The 23,252-nt window shown below is 36.0% G+C and overlaps 1 long non-coding RNA gene across 1 annotated transcript; it reads left to right on the top strand.

The window, feature by feature from the left end:
- The first annotated feature begins 1,906 nt into the window (after positions 1-1,906).
- LOC116780700 lies at positions 1,907-18,238 on the top strand. The gene is made up of 2 exons (XR_004354582.1): positions 1,907-2,177; positions 17,932-18,238. It is a non-coding gene; the product is annotated as an uncharacterized LOC116780700 (long non-coding RNA).
- The last annotated feature ends 5,014 nt before the right edge of the window (positions 18,239-23,252 follow it).

Here is a 23,252-nt window from a genome sequence, read left to right on the forward strand (position 1 = left end):
TATGTCAGTCAGATTCCCAAAGTAAGTAGGTACAGGTACATAGCAAGAATGAGCTTTATATTCCTAAGTATAAAGCTGTGACCTGGAAAACCGATCTGTCCCCCAGAACTGTTAATCCTGGAAGCAACTTCTCATGACAGGCACAACCCCTTTTGTTCTAAACATCTGTAATACACATGCATACATACATATATTTATACAACTGTTCATGCCCAAGCATTTGCCTCCAAGCTGTGCTCTTTAGTGCTCCAGTGACACAAAAGAGCTCTGCCCAAGTGCTTTGATGACATCAAGCTACTAAATGCATTTAGCAGCTATCTAATATACTAATATAGGACTTGGTTCCCCAGCTGCAAGAAGAATTACTTTTGTGTTGGTTTTCTTTCTCTTTAGAGAAAAGTGATAATTGAGTAACATTTCTGCTCTTCCTAGGATGAAGGATACATCAGGCACATGTTCAAAAGCTGATTCAGGATGTTACAGGCCCTGCTCTAACTACATAAACTCACAGCACACTGGTTTCACTGTCAGAAGCATTCCTTAACCATCTGACCCTATGCTAGATGAGCTGGGTATAATTTCTGTGTTTTCTGTGGTTGACTAGAGAATCCAAGGGCCAGAAAGGAGTATGGAAATTAGTTAAACATTTCTAATTGGTCAGAATATCCATTTAATTCTGGTTTCAAGGCTCTGTGCCTCAGAACTATCCAGGTATTTTCACCAGTTTTTTGTTCAATATCCAGATTCTCAGTGATGTTCTCACTCAAAACCTCCTCATTATATTTCCATTGGAAAATATTTCATTGAGAAACCTGTTCTTTTTTGTGAGAGTCTTACACTAGAATCTCTTGCCTAATTACATAAATATGCCTTACAGGGAGAACAGAGACCTCAGACACTGCATAATGTGGGACTATTTACTTAAAATTCAGCAGAAGTTTAAAGGTGGCCACTGGGAAAATGAGATAGTCAAATATTGAACTTGTTCAAAGAAACCAAAGCACTTCCCCCTTCATCCCCATACTTACAGTATTTTAACATTCTTATTAGTCTCTTTTCAGTCATGATTCTACCTTTAAGTGAATTTAATTAAGTGTACCAATTATGTTTTCTTAAGGTTTTATTTTCCAAAACTGAAGCTGTCTAAAGTCCCAGCATGAGGAACTTAGAAGGTGACATTTCACTAATGACTGCTCTGAGAAACTGACAAAGATTGATAGAGTGGTTTTAAAGATGTCCCCATGAGAAGCATCTCATATAAAATGAAAATGACACTGAAAGTTTTCAAAACTAACTCTGGGTTGTGCGAGTGGTTTTGTTTACAAAAAAAGAACTGGCATAAAGAAGCACTTTAAGGTAGTTTTCCAAATGCACGGTGCATAGTTTTTTGTTTAGAAATGTATTCAGATTGTTTTTTAAACAAGAGTTTTATGCTTAATAAAAACTCACTGAAAATTCTTTTTCACCTCCCTACGTACCAGAAACATACACATTATGGGATGGGCTGTGCATTGGCAGGTCATAGAAGGAGTACTGAATGAGTACTTTCTGTGCAGATACCTTCAACCTTAAGTATGAACAGGTTCATACAGCACACCCCTCTCCTGCTGTGTATTGGAAAGGTAGAGCCTTACCTCTCAATCTGATTTTGTTAATTTTATTATCTCACTATAGATACTAGAAACCTCAAGGTTTCATTTGCACAGCTATTGCATTTAGGCTTTGCTCTTCTGCAGAAAACATAAGGGTCTGGAAGCTTCTTTAGGTTCTTCCCATAGCTCACTTCCTCAATCTGGCAGGCATAGCTACCAAAGGTTACTGCACTGCAGTCTGCATTTTGGAGCCATGCATCTACACTTAAGGCATCCTATATCACAATGGAGTCTCCCTGTAGCCAGCAACCAAACAGATGAACAGACTGATCCATCCCTCACGGAGAGAGCAGGAGCAGTTCTGGGGCCCTGGGACAGCCCAGCCCAGCCTTGTTCAGTAGTTCAAATGTGCACTCAGGATATAGAGAAAAGAGCTTTTGATCTTTGGGATTCAGCATGAACTTTATATCCAAAGGCAAGCAAATCATATTGAACAGGAATACTCTGCACCTCTAGGTACAGGTACATGTGCTTCACAGGAGGTAAGCAGTGCTCATCTAAATAGAGTAAGAAACCCGACAATATGTAAGTTTGGTCCAAGTGTACAGTTCCCTGATCTGACACCACACTTCTCTCTGCCCAGGAATCAAACTACCACTGAATGCTCCTTGACTTTCATCGTAGAAAAACAACTTAGATATTAATCTTTTATACCATTTAAGAAGTAAACTTCACCCCCCTCAGATTTAGTAGTTAAAGTAAAATTAAGCAGGATATGAGTGCTGATGGGAAAGCTGCTGTTCTATAGCACAAGAGAATTAATTCTGACAGTCTCATCATCACTTCAGAAGAAATTGTCTTCAGAAGAAATAATGAAAAAGGAGGCTTTTTATTTTCCCTTGACTTAGATATGATTTTCAGGTCTCTGTTGGTCTAGTCTCTCTTTTAGAAAGAAAAGTGTATAAGTAGAAATGCCACTTTCACTGATTCCCCTGTATTCTCTCTGTTCTTGAAAAATAATTAAAACCAGAAATAGAAGAGAGTGCTTTAGATGGGTGTGTGGTCATAGTTGTACAGTTCTGTCTGTTTTTATACAGTTCATAAAAATTTATTTTATTCACGTGATTTCATGTGAGGGATATATATTGAAAAGTGGTTTAGAGAGATGTTAATGGTTGTTGCTATCTGTTTCTTAAATTGTCATTCCATCAGGTGCAGTGCAGGTTTAAAAAAACCAATATCCTTTCTTATGGGTATATCAATGCATTAAACTCTTCTTCGTGAGAAGCATTGCCAGATCAATAAGACATTTTATCCATGTTTTCATGGTGATCCCTTGAGCCTCCAGTTTCCATCCTAGCTATTAATTGAGCCAAATGACAGCAGATATTATAAAAAAAGGTTTCCAGCTTCAAATCCTTTTACTAGTCCTATGTTAAAACCTTTCAAACTGATATTATTCGGTTACTCAGGTTGAAGTTTTCTGCTTTATTTCTTTTGGACAATATCATGGAACCTTAATATTTTTTTTTAATTTTTATTATTTTCATCTGTGAAGCAACCATTAAAATGATGGACACTTTTTGCATCCAGTGAATAAGTCTGCAGTTGAAGGCATCAGAAGATGCCTTTTTACTTTGGCAATTTCAGCATGGGTTTCCAATCATGAATCCTCCTCGGATTTACCTTTATCTAATTATGAGATATCAATACAGTGATGTACTTCGATGTGACTGTCTATCCCTTGAAAGTTCATCTTTTGAATCTTCTTGTCAGCTAGGCTTTGCAATGACATACCCAGGATCTCTGGTTCCCATGCATCACTGATTTCATGTGCCTGCCTTCCAGGCTTCCTAGCCCTGGGCATGTAAAGTGCTTTGGTCCTGCTGATAAGCCCAGCTTTCAAATTAATCTTCCTCTAAAGAACACAAATATACCTGAACACTAGTTTATAACAAACATATTAAATGTAAAAGCAAAAGCCATGACACTTAGTGCACATTACCAGTAAGGAGGGAAATTTACTTTTTCAAGTTTACAGCTTGTTACTGTCAAGGGGTTATATATATATGAGACACTGTGATAGGGAGTACTGTTCCTTCTTGAGGCTACGAGGCAGAATGGTACAGAAGAACACACACTTATCACAAGGATCACCCAGATCATTTGTTTCTGAGTATTAGAAACAGCTACATTTAGATCTAGTATGTCTCACCTGTACTGTATATATTTGCCAACATCACACATGTTCACCAACATTATACATGTTCTGTATATTGGTATGGAACGATTAAACAAGGTAAAAAACTAGCAAAAAACATACGGGTCATCTTTCCTGGAATTTAGTGAAAGAATAGAAATAACAGAACAGAAGCAGCTCTGGATTTAGAGAAGATACAGCACAAAGAGAAAATACAGCACAAAAGTGCCACAGCTGTGCACGATGTGGCATATGGGCAAAGCGTGGGTGGACAGATGGCTCAGGAGGAGGAAGGCAGAAAAAAGGGCAGAAACTCCAACTCTAACAGTTCAGCAGAAGAGCCTCCATCAATCAGAAAATATTCTATTTAGAAGCAGGGCAGTGTGACAGTGCTTTGGGACATGGAGTAGTTGGAAGAAAGGACCTCTGCTTATCTGACAATGGTAAGCTGCACTGTGCTGGTTATCTCTGCCCAGGTTGATGTGGTTCAGTTGGTGCTAAATGCCAAAGAAACAGTGTTCTCAGATCCAGGAGCAATACTCACTCCCACAGCTCTGAAGGCTGAACAAGGAGGTTGCAGAGGTTTGGCCACCAGCCTTTGAAGTGCACTTGGTAGGTGCAAAGGCTGCAGGCAGTGGAGGCTGCAGCCAGCGCCAGGTTCCTGGGTGAGGTGAGTGCACTGTGATATCTCTGAGCCCATGGGTCAGTCCTTCCCTCGTGGTCATCCCACAGACAACGAGTTTCAGGTTATAGCTACAAAAACCTAAATGTTTTTAGTTGTCCAACAGATTCACTAGTTCAACATACCATGCTGCCAATTTTCTCAGTAATTTTTATGTTTTTCTGTAACCTTCCCATCCACATGAACTCTGTGACGATAATTTCATCTCTCTTCAGTAATAAAAAAAAGACATCATAGTTTTTCTGTATAATGTAAATGTGACAACACTTGAGCAGAAGCATAAAAAAATAAGATAAACATAAAAATAAATCTAGGTATGCCATCATTTTAAGTCAGTGTTAGGGCTTGTATTGGTTTTGTGGGGTTTTATTTTGTTTGATTTTTTGTTTGGTTTTGTTGGTGGTTTTGCTTTGTTGTTGTTGTTGTTGTTTTTCCCCAGTGCTTAGGTTTGGTGGTGTGATTAAACTATATTTTTTATTCTTAATGATGATAAACTGAAAAAATAATCAGTGCTAGCTTCTGACAAAAGGGAACACAGCAGTATCAAATCTTTAAAAGACTGCTGATTATCTTAATTTTATTAAATGTAGGTATTTCCAAATATTTGAAGATTAAAATTGGTTTTAGATTTGAATCTCTGTTGTAAAAATACTTACATATTATTATTACCATTACTATCACTAATAACATTACTACAAACCTTAGCATCCTAATGGCAATAGTCACAAACCCAGAGAATATAAAGCTTAGAGGAAACTTATTGTTAAATTTAAAGCAAAGATGAAAGTTTAAATAAAAAGTTTAAGTAATATCAAGGAATATTAAATAGTGTAAAAACACATTAAAAAAACCTGCATTTTTTTCTGGAAAATTACTATGGAAATAGTGATTTCTCTCTTGTTCCTGTGTTTTATACCTCTTAGTTCACAAAGAAGAAAGTTCAGTTAATTTCCAACTCTAAATGCTGTAGTTTGTAGATAGTATGGTACATTCTTTGTCTTTAACAAGGAGGCTGATTTCTTGAGTAAAGTGCAAAATAGGATTCAGGTTTACCTGTAAATGCACAACTGGTGTTTTCATAACTGAGAAACCTCACCATAACTGAGAAGGTTTTACCACAAGCTTTAAGATAGTACAAGGGAGTCTTCTGAAAGAATCATAGTACAGTTTGTGCTGTATGCTAGCAACATGCTCAACATACCATTTTCTACATCATTATTTTCTGGTTATGATTTTGTTTTTCTCTTTACTGTAGACTTGCTTCAGACCCATTCCTTTTTCATTTGTCTCTAGGCTTAGCCTTTCCATGCTTCCTTAACTTCAGGTCTTTACTTTTGCTTCTCTGATTAATTCTTTGTGACTTTTCCCCTTAACTATCCATCTCTAGGGGTCCTCTGAGGGCATAATTCTGAACTTCATGATCAGAATGACTAGAATGACCTTCAATAGCATTAGGTTCATTACAAACTTTGTCAATACCAGCTCTTAAGTTCTTGCTACAGATTTAGCTGTATAAATAATAATATGACTCCATGATTGAGGAAAACTAAGCCCATTTCAGCAACAATAACAACATCAACAAATGACTACATATTAACATAGAAAATAAACTTTAAAACATGCAATTGGTGTAATAACCTGAATTGGAACAATACTACTAAATCTAGCTAGACATACAAATGAAAATGCCTTCTCAAAAATTATAAAATCAACCTAAAGTGATTAGATTTGCTTTTAAACAAAAAATAAGTTTAGCTTCAATTTATCTGCCTCTATGTGACCTTTTTGAGTAAACAGAAGGTTCAATAATTGCTGTTTCAAGAAATGAAAACTGACAGTGTCAAGAAATTATCCAACTCCAGGATTGGGAAATAGGAGGAAAAGCACCAAACAACAGCAGTAAGCTATGGAAAAATTACAAAATTGGGTTTACACTAAATTTTTATGATACTAGTAGGCCAGTTCATGTATATGAGGCATACAGTTTAGTAAAAATACTTGGAAAGAGCCCAGCTTCAGTGCTAGATCAATGAACAAATGTTAACATGGTACTTTTCCCAAGCTGGTGTTTGTTACCTCTCATAACTGTACATGTCCTGGTTATCGGTCTTGTTCAGTGCTGGCTGCATCAGAGAGACATACCCTCAAAATGCTAACTCATGAGTGACTGCTTTCACATTTAAACCTTCCAAACTGGGCTGTAAAACAACTAAAAACCTACTTCTCTGTGAAGTTACCAGTCCTACTGTTCCTCCTTGTGATGGTTGGTCTGAAAATAACTTCAGGGCAGCCTGGCACTTCAGTTCTAGGTGGCTCAAAGTACATCAGACTAATTATTATATGATAAATGTGAAGTGTTTTGCTTAGATTTTAGAGAAATGAAACTTTGGGGATCTTGTCTACAGCTGTTGTCTTGTCTCCATATACAATTTCCTTTTCTTCATTATAAGGAAGTTCATGACCTCTGTAGCAAGTTATTCATCTTCCACCCTAAAGGATTTACTTAACTTTTTCCTGTGACAAGCAGTGGCTCTTTGTAGGACAACTGGCTACCTGCAGTAGAGATGTTCGTTTGTCCTCCAAGATGTTGTCTCAGAATATTCAGTCGATGGCACTTGGGATGCAAGGCCCTGCTTCAAGGTTATACATTGCTTTGTGTACCTGGCTCAATCAGCGCTCCATTGGACAGACCCTTCCACTATCAGCATTTTCTGCTCAACTTCCCTCACCAGTTCATTCTCTTTTTAGACAAAATATTCAGGTACATGTCATCTCATGAAAGCAGCCTGTCAGTACTGGTTTTGCCTTTAACTCAAGCCACTGCAAGGCAATATTCTGCTGCAAACAATAGCCCTAAACTCAACTATCTTTTCGTTTATGGGAATAGGCTATAAGAATTCAGTAGAGCTATTAATAACCTCTCCCCAGCCTGTACTTTAATTTCCTCCTTACTTGTGTGTTTTCTTTTCATTTTTTATGACAAGCCCATGCTTCCCAGCTCATCAACTTTTTCTCTACTCTCCAAAGGCTTTCCATGTTCATCTTCTAAAGTTACAGAGGCACAGCATACCCAGGCTGTCTTGCATCTCTCCTCCTTCAAATGCAGGATCCTTTTCGCTTCGCGACATCTTCGGGGTTGTTTCTGAACTGATGACCTGTGAGCATGGTTGCTGCTTGCTTCAGTGGACTGGTCTGAGCCTAATCAAGCCTGGGGAAGTTGTAGAAGTCAAGGGATCATAAAAGAAACAATTTACAGTAGACAGATTAATCAGAGCATTCATTTTTATAACAGTTATTAAACAGACTGCCTGCGGTTGTTGCACTTGTCCTATCTCATAGCTGTTTCTGAGAAGTTCTACCTGCATCTGAACCTCCTTTTCACAAAAAAAATGTTATTAACTGTAAATACAGGCCTGAGACATGCACAGATGTCTGATAAAATGAGTCTTGCATATGTTTACATGAAGACACATTATGAGGTTGATTTTGGGCAACCATGAACTCTTATCAAAAATTTAATAACAGTTCTTAAAAATAATTGCTAGTATATAATGAAATAAAAATCAAAGAGTAGGAAACCCTAATCACATTTATATCTCATTTCCATTTATATTAGTAGCAAAATTTTAGACTCCATAATGAATTGAACCTTTTCTGCTATTTAGTAAAGGAATTGCTTGTGTTCAAAAATGTTGTCAGTGTCTATTTTTGTTATTTTTCTTTTTATTTTCTGTGCTGCCCCTTATCTATGAATGTGAAATAACAAGTAGCACAAGCAAAAAATCAAATAAGATTTTTTTTTAAAGAGAATTTTGCTCTCTGACATAAATTATGTTTGATATGACCCTTAAGTTAAAGTTTTCACTGCTTCAGTTGTTCTTTAAGTATGAAGCTATTTTTAGAAAGTGATTCATACAGAGAGATTTAATACTTCTTTACAGGATATACACAAAAAATGCTTTGTATTGAAGAGTCCACTTATTTCTACTATGACTATTTACATGTGCTTATGAATTAGGCATTACTGCATACCATGGGGCATTTGTCCACCTTAAAAAGAAGAACATCACTACAAAAACTTAGAACTGTATAAAAAATGTCAGAATAATGGTCTTATTTCAGCGCTATACATTGTCCTTATGCTTACCAGGGAATTCTTGGTTGATAATGAAACTGTCCTTGGAGAATTCTCCGAAAGTTTCTTGTGTCATAAAGATAATTGTCACTTCTTTGACATAATAAATATTTTTCTTCCTTTTCATGACTGCTGGCATGAAGAAAAGGAAACTTTGATGTTTTCAGTATTTCGCTTTCTTGATATCTTTAGAACAATCAGCTGGTCCTAGCGTTACATGGGCTCTCCATGGAGTGTAGCTGCTTGATCAGGCTCAACACACTTTGTAAGAATTTGTATAGGCTGAGAACATCTGTGTTGTTGAGGTCATCCAATCAGGGAATTTTTCGATGCAAATGGAATTAAAAGTAAAGGGAGAAATGATAAATGACAGCACACAGACACAAGTGATAAACAGGGATAACAGAGGCAATGCCAAGGACCAGAAGCCTTCAGTGAGTAATTGTTGGGCCACCAAGAACCTGCAGGCACAGCATTGGAAAGGTGCAACCCAGACCTCGTACTGATGTCAGGGAAGAAACAAGAGGAATATGAGGATTTGGGATATCCAAGAGCAGCTTGTGGGACAATGCAAAAATTCTGAAAGAACATTCAGGGTGAAGGGATGAGTTGGAACAAAGAGGAAATTAAACAGAAAGGCATATAAAAGAGGCCTGATGTGTTTAAACCATGGTTGGTCAGTACACTTTGACCAAGCCTGATGTCAGATCACCCCAGTCTGTCCTATTTTCACATTAAATCCTTTCTTAAATATCTCTGTGTGATCTCACTTTATCTCCTGTGTGAGGGCTGCAAGGGCTGAGTGCCTGCTACTGGTGAGACCTATGTGAGTGGATTTAGTGCCAGCAACTGTAGCTGGCACCAAGATACCCTGTGGTCTGTGGTGTCAGCTACTGAAGAGAGTGGAGGTCTCAGCTCCAACCACTGGGATGGGGCTGGTGTCAACTACTGGGAATGAACAAAGTGAATGAGGCTGAGAGCAACTGGAACAGGGTTACAGGCCACAGCCTGTGTACTTGGTGCTGGTGGATGGAAGTGACCAGAGTCTTTGCATCTTCCCCGAACCTGGTGTGCATGGGACTATGTGTGTAGATCACTAGCAAATTTCATGTTGGACCAGCTGGTAAGTGAGTCACACGGACAGTGAGAGCACCTGGGATCCAGGCAGGGTTACCCAACAGACAGAGAGGCCTTGCCAGTACGTGGAGACCCTACAAATGTGCATGTGCTTGGGAGCTCAGAGAGTATTAAATATGTGCCCGCATTAGTGACCCCTCAGTCCTGAACAACTAGAGAATAGGAGAGGAGACTGACTGTCAATATGCCTATATTTTATGAGTCCTGGTCATGTTACATGTGGGTGCTGCTAAAGGCATCACCTTGCCTGTGTCAGTCTGAGCAGTTGTCGGTGTCTGTGTCCTCTGTGTGTGTGTGTGTCTAGGTCACATGTTCAGCTTTGCTGCTGTCTGAACCCACAAAAAACAGGAAAAGCAGTGGCCACATCCGTTATCTTGTGACAGAGAACCACAGGAGGGTTACAGTGGCCAGGAAGGATGTATCCCTGGCCCCAAAGTCCATCAGAGGAAGCATCCCCTTAACATCCTATGCGAGGTTTCTTTTGTTGTGAGAGAGGAAATTAGTAGTTGCAGAAAAGTCAAATGCTCTTGCAGCATTCTGATGCTTCTCTGAAGACACTTTAATTTCTTTTGTGGCTTATATTCTTAGGACAGGAAAGACTATAATTTGAAATAGGTATTATGAAGAAAATCAACCTTGTGATGTAATTGACTAAAAGATGATTTCAGTCATTCTGTGACGAATGATAGACATGAATGATTCACATTTTAGGTGAACTTGAGGCAGAATAATATAAGGAAAACAGATGATGCGTATTAGAAAAGAATTATGTGTATATGAAGCAGAGGTAGAGAGATCTCCCACTGTTCTAAATGTCTCTGAGAAATGCAAAATTGAGTGCTAATACACCAGAACACACAAATCTGCTCCCAATATACATTTTAAGAAACTGAGTATAAACTCAGAAACACCATGGGGCTACTTCAGAATTACCAAAGTGCAAGTACATGCAGAATTAAGCTCACAGGATTTGGCACATTAGGTAAGCATCTTGTCTCTGGCATTGTCTCTGTCTCAAGTGCAGGTTTCATTTATTTAATGCATAGTGATTCCATTTTAATTACTTTGTACACTGCACCAACCTGATTGTTTTTCTGGTTCCTTTCCAAAAAGTAATCAAAGGGAGAAATTCACGAAGGACTGGTCAATACTGAAGTCACTTCTAGTTAATTTGCTCAATTCATATTAATTCAGTGGTGCTAAGCCCACTGACAAAATTTTTGTGTATTTTTTCAATATTGGGGAAGTCTCAAGAGAATGATAATAAAGAGAAGAGTATACAATTTCCATGGTAAATCATGCAGCAGCCATGAAAGATACCAAGATGCCCTCATGTTGAGGCTGTAGATAGGTGGTTCCTATTACTGTCCTTGTATACTCAGACTCAGTTATCACTGATTCATATATGAGGAAATGTGAGAAGATCTCCATCTGAATGTCAGTCTTCTACATCAGCAACATTTCTTGTAAACATCACTCTGAAATTATAGATTTGATCACAAAGAAATACCTTTTTAAATTAGATGAGTTTTTTTTTTTTAGAAAGAAGAAACCCCCACCTCTTTAATTCTGTTACAACTCATGCCTGAAGGTGAGGGTAAGTGAGGTTCTTTTTAATACATTCCTTGGGGCAAATTACACTAAAATGACACTGAATGCCTGGTATGTGTATATACCTATAACTATATCTATATCTATATCTATCTATATTATCTATCTATATCTATATATCTATATCTTTATATATATATATATTAGAACAATTTGGTTGCAATGGAAAGGAGGTATGTAGCTGTTTTGGTTATTATTATCTATAGTAATATAACAGCAGAAAAGTATAAAGCTATCACTTCAGAAAATGTCTAAGGCAAAGAAGGAAAGGATAAGAGCAGATAGCAGAAAAGAAAGATTTCACCACTTGTGGATCCAGTGATGACACTTGATTGTTGTAATTTAGATGTCCATTGGTTGAAGTGATGGTTGCAGTCCTGATCCATCGGGGGTGGGGGAAGCCCAAGAAGCCAATAGTTCAATGGGTTAATATATGTTATGGTTCATGTGTGAATGCCCAGTTTTAAATCTGTGGATCATGAACAGTCCTCTAGTGGGAGGCCCCAGAAGTGAGTCTGGGCGTGCTTTGGTGATCATTGGCGGTTGCAGATGCCATCTGTCCTGGAACTTGGGGTGTCCTGTAACTTTGAGTAGCAATATATGAGCAGTTGCTTCCTTTCCGACAGTTTGCCGCAGTGGGAATGGATGTGCAAACCAGATCTCACCTCCATCAGGCCTGGAATCAGTGCCTTCTTGTCTCAAATTCCGCCCTTCTATGCTTATCTCAAGATCCTGCTGTGATGTCTTATCTTATGGCAAGTTCTTTCTCTGTGGCCTTGACAGTGTTTGAGACAGGCAACTGTGCTCTTTAAGTGCTTAGAAATTCTCAAGAATTATTCAAAGGTGTTTTTTTTTTTTTTTTTCAAGAGAGACAGAGACAGTTGGAGTTTCATTTAATTCCAAGCAAATTAGGTAGAACATTTTTGGTAACTTTTTAAATTGGAACCAAGGGGAAATTGCTAAGTAAATACACTCACTGAAAAGAAAAATGAAAGGAGACAGGATACTGAAAGGGCTTTAGGAAGATGAAAATAATTGCCTGAAGCTGAGGTTAAAAGACAGAAAGAATAGGAAAGAAAATCTAGAAAAAGCATATCCTGTATGACTATCCGCTTTCAAATTTTTCAGTCAAACTTTACATAACAAACTTGTGCTAAAATGAACAGATATCATCACTTGCTTAGTCTGGTCTGGTCAATCTGGAATATACTCTTTTGAGGCAGTGTGTGGGGAAACTTTGTCACTTGGAAAGAAAAACAAATGAAAAAGGATAGGGTTTTTTTTGTTTTTGTTTAGAGAACTGGTCTTTTATGATACCAAAAATATTTTCAATGCCATGAAGTTGTTTCAACTCCAACATCTGTTGCCCTATTTGGTTAAAAGGAAGGGTAAAGAGTGGTATATACAGAATGATTTGCTATATGCTCTTGCTTTGATGGGATAAGATGATGGGTGTTTTGGCTTTTTTTTTGTTGTTATTACTATATTGCCTTAAGGCTCTAATTTAGGAATCTATTAATCTCATTTTATTTTCGAATTATTATTGATAGGTATGCAAAACATGACTGTCAGATGTTTGACTCCACACTGTGTGTTCTGTGTGAAGGCTAAGGTGCTTTTGAGTAATGAATAATGTTTTGTTGCCTGTTAATTATCATCATACTTTTTTTTGTGAAAGTTACTAGCAGTAATTATCATTATGGTGAAATCATGAGCCTGGATTGTGCTCTCACTTGGATTTTTGGGTTTCTCCCTGAAATCAGCAAGAATTGCTTTTTGCCTTTGGGAGCAGTGCTAAGTATTTTGGGTCAGGGTTCCTATTTTCCAATTCCACTGGAGAATTTTAGCTTCCTTACTAAAAAAATAAAAAGGAATAAAATAAAATAAAAATAAATTACAAAAACCCCAAACCCAAAAATTTACCTGTAATAAAATATTAAAGTGGAAAACCAGATACTTTCTTTTTTTTCTGCTTATTTTTTGTAGCTTCATCTTCAAACTAAGTATTTCCTTACATTTTTTTCTGAGAGGTATTATGGGCACCTCAATGTTTGTGCACTGCTACTAATCCTAAGGGTTAATCTCATAATGGATATAATGAGTAATATGAATTAATCTGTGATAAGGTCTGACAACAGTATTTGGAACTGAACTTGAAGTTCAAAAGCGTTTGAAGGGCTGGATTTTGTGAGGTGCTCGATTTGATTAAATAAAGTTGTTATCAACTCCTAAGAAGGCAGTAAATCAAACAAAGCAAATTCATGCTTGTTAGTAAGTGAATTCTGAGTTCCTAGGACAAGTCAAATTGTTTAGAAATGGATCATTCTGCTGGAATTATTAAGTTTTCAATACATACAGACAATAGTTCTTTATCTCTATTACATTTTTTCCTTTTCCTTTCTTTCTTTTTGTTTTTTTTTTTTTTAATGTATGTACAACTCTGTTGACAGCAGGAAAAATTATTATTGATCATAATGTCATCTGTAACTTTTTGTACCTTCTGAATATTTTTTCTTCACTCAATTCCATTCCAAATAAAAGAGGGCAGTGGGTTAATTAGATATTTCTTTTGAGTTTAAGGGGTTTTAAATTCTATTTCTTGTTGTTTGTGCTTCTTTATCTTTGATACGGTTTTAAGAGACTGATCCTGTTTGCATTTTTCTTTAAGCTTTATTTCGAATATAACAAACACTTCACATTTGCAAAACAAGGTGCAGATACTACTTTATTGGAGGTGGGTTCACCACATGGAGGACACAGTAAGTTACCTGTAAGAAAAAAATCAGAGATACAAGGAAAATTCTGTGTCTAGTTCAGTAAGATTTCTTTTTCTTAAACTTTTCTTTATAAATAACAAAATATTTGCATACGTATTTGACTAAGCAAAGGTTAAGAAAAACCATTCCCCTTGGATGTTTCTGTTGTGACTGAATGTTGCTGCTGACTACAAATAGGATAGACCAAGCCATAAGTGCAGTTTGTTTTATACTCAGCTGAAGAAAATCTGTCTAAGAGACAGATCATGATATCCACTGGTGATACTATCATTATTTTTTCCTGATGCCTACAGATATAGCTAGATACCTATCCGGGATAAGCTGACTAAACTTTAGATGTTGAAGTTAAGGCCAATCCCAAGTCATAAATAGATCAGTAGCAGACTTTTTTATTTCTTCAAACCGTGCAACTGAAAAGCAGCTATGATACCATTTTGATAAAAAAGTCAAATTTTGCTGAGGTTGGGGCATGGCAAAGGTCTTTTCATTTGAATTAATATGGTATTAAGAAAAGTACTCCCGGAAACAAAAATGTATGATTAAATCAGTTGTTATATGTACCTTGCAGTAGATACAGCTTTACGAAATCCAGAAAACAATAACTAGACCAAATGGTCTGAGTCTTAGATAAAAATATGTCAGGTAATAAAATCTATATAAAGACCCCAGTGCCAGAATATACATATATATATATATCTGTATATAAAAGTACAGGATATGATGTTCATTATATTTATATTTGACAAAAGAGCAAAAATAGTGCAACATTGTTTAAGAAAGGTCTCTGTCATGGAAAAAATATGCAAAATTAAATAGATTTAGGAGTGTTGACTTTTTTCACTTTTTTTTTACTTTTCCTGAAACTGGAGCACTAACTTCTGAAACCTTAAGATTTCTTTAACAAGGTGCCTTTGTATATCACAAAACTTCCTACATTCCTATTCTTTCTACTCTTGTCCCATTTTTCACACTGCAGAGGCCACTCTCTTTCTCTCTTGTTTCTCTTTCCCTGCTGCCATATCACTAATGCAACATCACAATGAAAGGCAGAGAAAGTTGAGATAACCTTTTTTCTTCTTCCTTTTTTTTTTGTCTCCAGAGTTCAGCTATGATTCGGCCTCGCTTCATAGGCAAGCCAAAGAAAACTGTTTTCTATGCTTACTATTACTACTTTACTAGCTTTTCCTACAGTGAAGGTAGTAATAAGGAAAAAAAAAACCAAATCCAAGCAGTATTTACATCTCAGAACAGCATCTTGAACAGAGTAAGAACAATTTTTATCATCTTACTGAAATAAATATCCTAACTGTGGAGGATAATGATTTTAGAAACTGCAGATAGGTAAACAGAAATTATCATTCTTACTGTAATAGCTGTTTAGCAAAATGGAGATCTGATCAGTCTCTAAAGTTGTCATATAACAACTTGAATAGGCTTATAATTCAACATTGCTGAGTAAAAGATGCCATGTAGATGTAATACCTATCCTCCATATTTTCAGACATTTATTGACAGAAATTTAATTGGTAAGAAAGTTCTCCCTTTTTCATTTCAGCAATTCTGCATAAAATAATAGGGGTGAGGAGCTATTGTGTAACACCAGTGTTTGAATATTTATGACTTATTATTATATGTAGACTCCCTGCTAGAGCACATCTTGATGTAGAGTCCAGGTCTTAGTAGCAATATTGTACTGAATTTGCCAGTGTTGAAAGGTATGTGCATTTCAGGTCATATTTTATACCGAAGAACATAACATTTATGGTATCAAATGAACAGTTCAATGGAAAAGTTCACTGAAATTTGCCAAGTAAGCACTTCAGGTTGTCACTTTCTTCCATGAAATCTTCCCTCACAATACTTTAATGTACATGCCTCAAAGACCAATGCTGGGACTATTCCATTTTATAAATGCCATCTAAATAATTGTAATTTTGAGACACTGAAATCAGAGTCCTGGATTCTTTAGTGTTTTCAACTCTTTTAGGATTCTTTAGTGTTTTCAACTCTTTTAATCATAACACCAAGGTTCACTAGTATGTAGGTCAGATCAAATCAGCCATGAATGTTTTAAACAATAAAATGTCCTTCACGATAGTTTACCTGTACAATTTGCAAAAGTTGATAATGTTTTAAATTCAAAAAGTAAAATCACAGAAAAGAGTTGTCTTAGAATGGTTTTTGCTACCTTTATCTTTTTTTATTGCATTCATATGTTGTGTGCTAGTTTATTTTTCGTTTGTTAGTGCAATTTCCCTGCAAAGAGCTGACCTGAGAGCCTTTACTGTTGTCATTTGCTGCTTCAGGTGGTCTGCAAGTGTCCATATTTAGCATATTGCTGGGTACAAAACAAGATATAGCTGGTTTTGAATCCCTTTTAATTAGCTACAGCTCTGCAATTGCATTCACTACTTTGCAGAGTGTATCCAGAGCTGATGCTCTGTTACATTTCTTTTAATTGTTGCTTTATCTGTCCTGAGGTACCATCTGTCTTAGAGGTACTTGTAGCTCCCAACAGCAATCTTTTCGTTTCACGTGGCCAACAAGACAGGGTGAACGTTTATGCACACATGTGCTCTGCGTTCTTATGTGTGTCTACTTTCTTGTGTTCCCAGCTCTCTCTAAGAGTTTGAACATCATTTAGAAGCTTTGCTTAAGCTGAGGTTTGGGTTTCTGAGGCAGACATCTCAGGATGGTTGTAACCATCTGAGATTTTTTTATCATTTGTACTCATGAAAAACTCAGCTGCTCTTCTAACATAGGTGCAAATCTGCACCTACTTGTGTGTTCATTCAAACTAACACAATTTATATGTGTTTATACTATTCTAAATATATCAAGAGATGCTTTTGATGACCTGTGCTAAAAGGTGGCTTCAATGAATCCGTGAAACATGGCTCTCCTCCCCAGTCTCCTTAGGCCATCAATGTAAGATTATACTAATAAAACAGCATAATGCTCCCAGGATTTCTGAATCTCATGTGCCAGGGACATCTCTGACAATATAAAGAGTTTTCACACAGGTAGAACTCAAACTCATTAGTGGACTGTGTAGAAATATATTTCCATGAATTAGGGTCAATAGGTCATCAACCCTACTTCATCAAGAAACCCCCAAATAGAACAAACCCAAATTAACAGGGCTTAATACCAAAGCAAGGCATAAAACCCTGTGAATATAGAGAAGAGAAGGTATGCAACATCTGTGTCTGGCTGACAGAGTATTTGAAGAAACAGAGATGAGCCCACTTTTGGTGCACATACTTCAATGACCGCATAGTTTAATTGTCATAGATCAAGTGTCACAGCCCTCTAAACTTCTTTAGAGCTCAAATTTTGATTTGATTGCAAGACCAGCTAAGTCTGCAGTTGAGAACCTAAACAAATGCAATGTGAATATTATAAAGCCTCTGAAGTGAGTGCAGACTTGAGCTGCATGGACTACAGGCATTACAGCAATACTGAAATCAGATCATAGAATCATAGAACGGCCTGGGTTAGGAGGGACCTTAATTATCATCTAGTTCCAACCCCCCTGCCATGATCAAAGACAACTTCCACTAGACCGGATTGCTCAGAGCCCCATCCAACCTGGCCTTGAACACTTCCAGGGATGAGATATCCACAGCTTCTCTGGGTAACGTGTTCCAGTGCCTCACCACCCTCACAGTAAAAAATTTCTTCCTAATATTTAATCTAAACTTACTCTCTTTCAGTCTGAAGCCATTCCCCTTTGTCCTGCCACTATACACCCTTGTAAAAAGTCCCTCTCCATCTTTCTTGTTGACTCCCTTTAGGTACTATAAGGCTGCAATGTGATGTCCCCAAAGACTTCTCCAGGATGAAGAACTCCAGCTGTCTCCCCCCGTCTTCATAGGAGAGGTGTTCCAGACCTGTGATCATAGAGGCCCTTCTCTGGACTCACTCCAGCAGGTCCATGTCCTTCCTGTTGTGGAGACCTCAGATCTGAATGCAATAACCCCAGATCTAGAGAGATATTTAGAAGCCTGTTTCTCACTACAATCAACTAAAATTTTGATGCTTTGTGAATTTGAATGAAGATAAGTCAAACCGACTTGCCAAGGGTGACATTCAAAATTTGTGGAAAAATGGCAAATCAAACCTTGGTCTCCTGTTTCACTGCCTAGTAGCTTACTGCTGGTCTGAAGTTACTGTGATAATAGGTGACAGACAGGAAAAGAGTAGAAGTCAAGATAATATGTTCTTTGCCATAAGAGGGACCTGAAGCTGCTGAGCTGCTATGTGGGATTTCTGTGAGGACTTCCATTTAACTTCAGTAGACTATGAAGTGAGGTCTCAGTGTTTCAGGAGAGAACTAAGTCTGGTGAATTCTAATGCCTACTGAGTTCTCAATGTGTCAAATTGAGCCCTGTTAATGTCTCCTTTCAGTTATGCTAGCAAGATTTCTATTTGCTTCAGGAAATTTTGTGCATTTATTCCCAAATAAGAATTTATCCTTGGGACAAACTGGGATTAATTTAGTCAAATACTTACCTAACAATTCTAGGTGCAATTCTTGTATAGTTGTTGTTTTCTGTTCACTGGTTACTTATTAGTAGAAAGATATGCTTTGCAAATTGAACAGTGCTCCGAATTTTAATTTTCAATATAATTGACCTTTTTGTTAGGACTATCTCCTATTTTGTGAGGCTTTTTGAGGTGTCCCCTGAAACACTAGACCTGATTTGTTCACCAATTTAATGAGTTCTAGCATATCTATATACATATAGTATATATATGCAACAGAAGAATCCACATAGGAATATAAGTGGTTAAACTTGATTAAAACCCTAATTAAAATAGTGATGAACTCTTAGAATTTACCTGCTACATTAATCTAAATAATAGGGTACAAATAAATGTCAAATGACTTCTCGAACCATGATTCTATTAGTTATCTAAAATGAAACAAGACCAAAATTTAAACTAGAAATTAATAGTATTTTGGTCTTTACTAACAAGGAAATAACTATTGACAGGGATTTCAAAAAGTGCTAGGGATCATCCTTTGAGTATTGTTTTCCTTGAAGCTCACTCTTCTCAAGCATCTGGAAAATGAGATATTAATTACTGCTATCCCCTTCTGGAAATTCTGGTCTGAATGACTTTAAATTCCACTCATTCTACAGGGCATTAAGAGTTTTGTGTATCCAACAATTGGGTATCTGATCTCAATTTCTTAGTCTATAGCTTTCTTTTTCTCTACTTACTTGCATTTTATTACAATTGTTTTTCTTAATTAATCCATTTAATTCATTTTATATGTAAGCATAATTCAACATAGTTTGTAAATTATGATTTAGAAGTCTTTAATTTTTCAGAGTAGTTACTTTAGCGGAAAAGGGAAAACAATGTAATGAGAAAAATAATATATTATTTGTAAGGCGATAATTTAATTTTATTTTCTGGGATGATTGGTTGCAATTCCTCTTCATATATAAGGAAAAGTCACTAACTATTACTAATGTTTCTTGCAAATGATATCCTGAAAATTAATATTGTAATATGTAATCTCTACAGCTGTGGATGTACATCAGCTAATATTTTAAAGTAATGGCCATTAAGATCAATGTCAATTAACCAGAATTCATTGTTTGAATATTGATCAAGCATATTTAATTTACCATTAGTGTTAACAGAATGATGTATTAGTCAATTAAAATAACATTGACTGAGAATCTTAATTAGATATTTAATTCTCTAGCCAGATTTAAGAAAAACCTAACCATTGGTTTCAGTGTTTTCACTTTGTCTAGAATATCTGATTCTATTACAAGGAAAGATATTGACTTGCACATCAGTATGAACTGCCTTTTTTTCAACTCACACTGACTTTCCCTGTTCTCATTTCTCCTGGAATTTATCAAATTTCCATCAAAGATCTTCTAAAACTTGCATACTAGTTTTCTTAAGCTAAACAAGCCCATTGCAATGACCTATTGCCTAACTGCAGAAGAGTCTTTTCCCAAGCAGGAAATAATTTCCAAAATAGTCAGTCACTGGCTGCTGCAGGAGAGAAGACCTTAACTGAACAGAATCTTATGATCCCCAAGTATTTGTGCAGAGGCTATTGGCCAGTTTTTAAAATGAGCTGAAACCCTCTCTGTACCTTATTTCCTAACTTTATTCTTCGTTTTGTCTGCAGCCTTAGTTTCTAACTCTATTATCCCTTGCCACCTTTGCTCAACCAGCTGTTCCTGTTTACCCTCCGCATCCCCGTTCTGACACATTTGCCACTGATTGAAGTAATGCTTTCCTTACATGTTGGGTGAAAAAGGACAGCAGACCTTGGATTTGTAGTATTTAGAAAAGAGATAACCAGATATCTAATTTTAAATACAATGTTTTCTATTAGCAGGAAGAAACAGAATAGGGGAAGAAAATATCCTGTTTCGACTGGATTGAAACATATAAATATGCACCTCAAAAAAAAAAAAAAAAGGTTACAAAAATGAAGCAAAATATTTCAACATTGCTTATATTCAATGTTTAATCAATATGAAATATAACTTGTTTTTAACATTTGCTTCTGAGTACCTTAATATTTGGGGGCTTCATTGCAAAATGGAACTAAATAATTCTGTCATCTCAGGAAATCTAAGTTTTATACTGCTGCATCTAGAAATATTCTTAGCTGAAAAGAAATTGAAGACTCATTCCAAATGAAGAACAACACTACATTTGAATTTAAGTCTGTTTTATATAAGACTTTAATAACCAGTGTCAGTTAATAAAAACACAGATTAAGCAGAGAGAAATAGGTATTGAACATATTTGAAATGGGCAAACTCTTTTATTTAATTCACCTAACCACTGCTCAAACAGCTACAGATTTAGAATGTCATGACTTCTGAATTGGGATTTAAGGAGCTAGGTTAACTGTATCTCATTTAACAGTTTTTCTTTGGCTCAATTTAAGGGGTAACTGCTTCATATTAATATGATTTATTGTTAAACTATCTCTTATTTGAATAACATTTTTTTCTGTAGTGAATCCTGAAAGAAAAAAATCAAATATTATTTTTGACGTAACTTTTTTCTAAATATTTTTTTTTCTACAGATTTTAATGAGATGCTATTTGCCCTTTAAAAGGTACTGCTCCTGTGGAGCGAATAAGAAAACTGTTGTTTAGCCTCTAGGGGACATGCACTGGAAGTACAAGTGTTACAATATTGCTACTGATGTCCTTGTACTTAACATAATCTTATTGTAAAGGTTTAACAAGGGAAAATCATGTTACACATGTCTTCTTTCCTGTGCTTTCCCCTATGTATACACTAATTGACACTGTGGATACTGAGTTGGGTGAAACTTTGATTTAATGATGTATGGCTGTTCTTTCATTCTTATGAAGGTAAATTTTATTATGAAGTACCAAGAGTAAGAAATGGTGAGGCAATGAGGAGCATATAAAATGTATAAGAAGAGTACAGGAGTTTCTTAAAAGATTACAAACTTACACAATGAAAATTAAAGATTTTAACCATTTCAACCATCTGCCATCCAAAAAATTCTCATAGGAGACTTTCAGTTCCGAATATTTCTTTAGCTGTGACTATAAGCTGATTTTCTGGCTTTTTTGAGTTCTCACTAGCACAAAGCTTTGAAAACAAACCATGAACCTGTCTAAGAACCTGTTTAATACCTCCATGAAAGCCCTGGAATTCTTTCTGATCTTTCAACATGCTTTAAGAATGGTACACATACAAATAAAAACACTATTTTAAGCTTTTCTTTCTTTCTTCTTCTGTCTTCTATTGTTATTTGAAATAAATAAAAATTATTAGAAAAAATTGGAAAGAAAAACATTCTTCATGAAGTACTTATTTTTTTCCTTAAAATTTCTGCAAAGTAATGAGTCCTAATCTCACTGTTCATTGTTCTCACACCTTCAGTTTACTAATTTGTACCTTTGTCCATTGAGCAACATTACTGGCTGAATGATGTAGGTTTGTTCATCATTCTTTGTAGAGAAAAAAGAAGTGTTAACAGAGTGAATTGTAATATTTCTGTGGAGTTAGAAAAATTTCTCTTTACTTGATTAAAATATTGATCAGATAATTGTTAGGTGAGTGATATTTCACTTTTTTTCGGATTAGGGTAAAATATTAAAGAGCTGACTTTTGCATGTGGTACACAGACAGAAAATTAAAAGCCAAAAATGAAATCATAGCAAAACAGAAGCCAAGCATTGTAAAGACACAAGACTGTGAAGATAAATTACTTTCCACTACTTCGTGAGTTTCCTCATTCCTATTCCCTATTGCAGAGTTATTACATTTTAAAAAACACTTTATTAAAAAGTAGAATGCCTACATATCGTATGCCTTTCATATACTTTTATGTAAAATGAACTTTAAAAATGCATTATTTTCTTAAATGGAACTTAAACAGAAACAACACAAAGAGGTAAAATTTAAAGTTGAAATTAAATGTAAGCTTGAAGTGAATATTTTGAGCTCTTTGTAGAATAACTTTAATGTCGAGGTACTTGAGTTAAAGATTTTCTTTCAGTTTCCTATTCTGTTTGCTTATTTAGAAATTTGTTCAAGATAGGTGACCAAAACTCCACCTTTTGGAACCTAAGAATACAGAAAATGACTACTGATATCTAGAGGCTGATTTTGACTTTTGTGTACTCTTGAATAAATGATACTTCAACCCTGAATAATCATGAACACATAGTGACCAAAGTATCTAAACAGCTCAAATTTGCATTCATTTGGCATAATTAAAGTGAAATTACTCCTGTATCCACAGTTCAAGAACACAAAATAACTTAAATAGTCATAATATAATATCTAGGAAAAAAAGGCAAAAAATATTTTGTTGAATCTGGCATGATCTGGAAAGAATTAAATTTGCTCTATTTGAATTAGACTTGCTCTGTCACGAGGTGCTGTATGTATTTTTTTTGTTAGCTAGAAGTGTTTGGTCTGCGTTCCATCTTCTGCATTAATAAAATGTGTAATTTACTTTCTTTCTAAATTAAACAATAATTATTTAGGTTTGGGTTTTTTTTTAATTTGTCGTATTGTTTTAAAATGGCTTTCAGTTTCTGCATTCTTAGGTTCAGTCTTCCTCTGTCCTCACAAT

This window comes from Chiroxiphia lanceolata, chromosome 1 (genome assembly GCF_009829145.1).
Source record: "Chiroxiphia lanceolata isolate bChiLan1 chromosome 1, bChiLan1.pri, whole genome shotgun sequence".
NCBI classification, from domain to species: domain Eukaryota; kingdom Metazoa; phylum Chordata; class Aves; order Passeriformes; family Pipridae; genus Chiroxiphia; species Chiroxiphia lanceolata.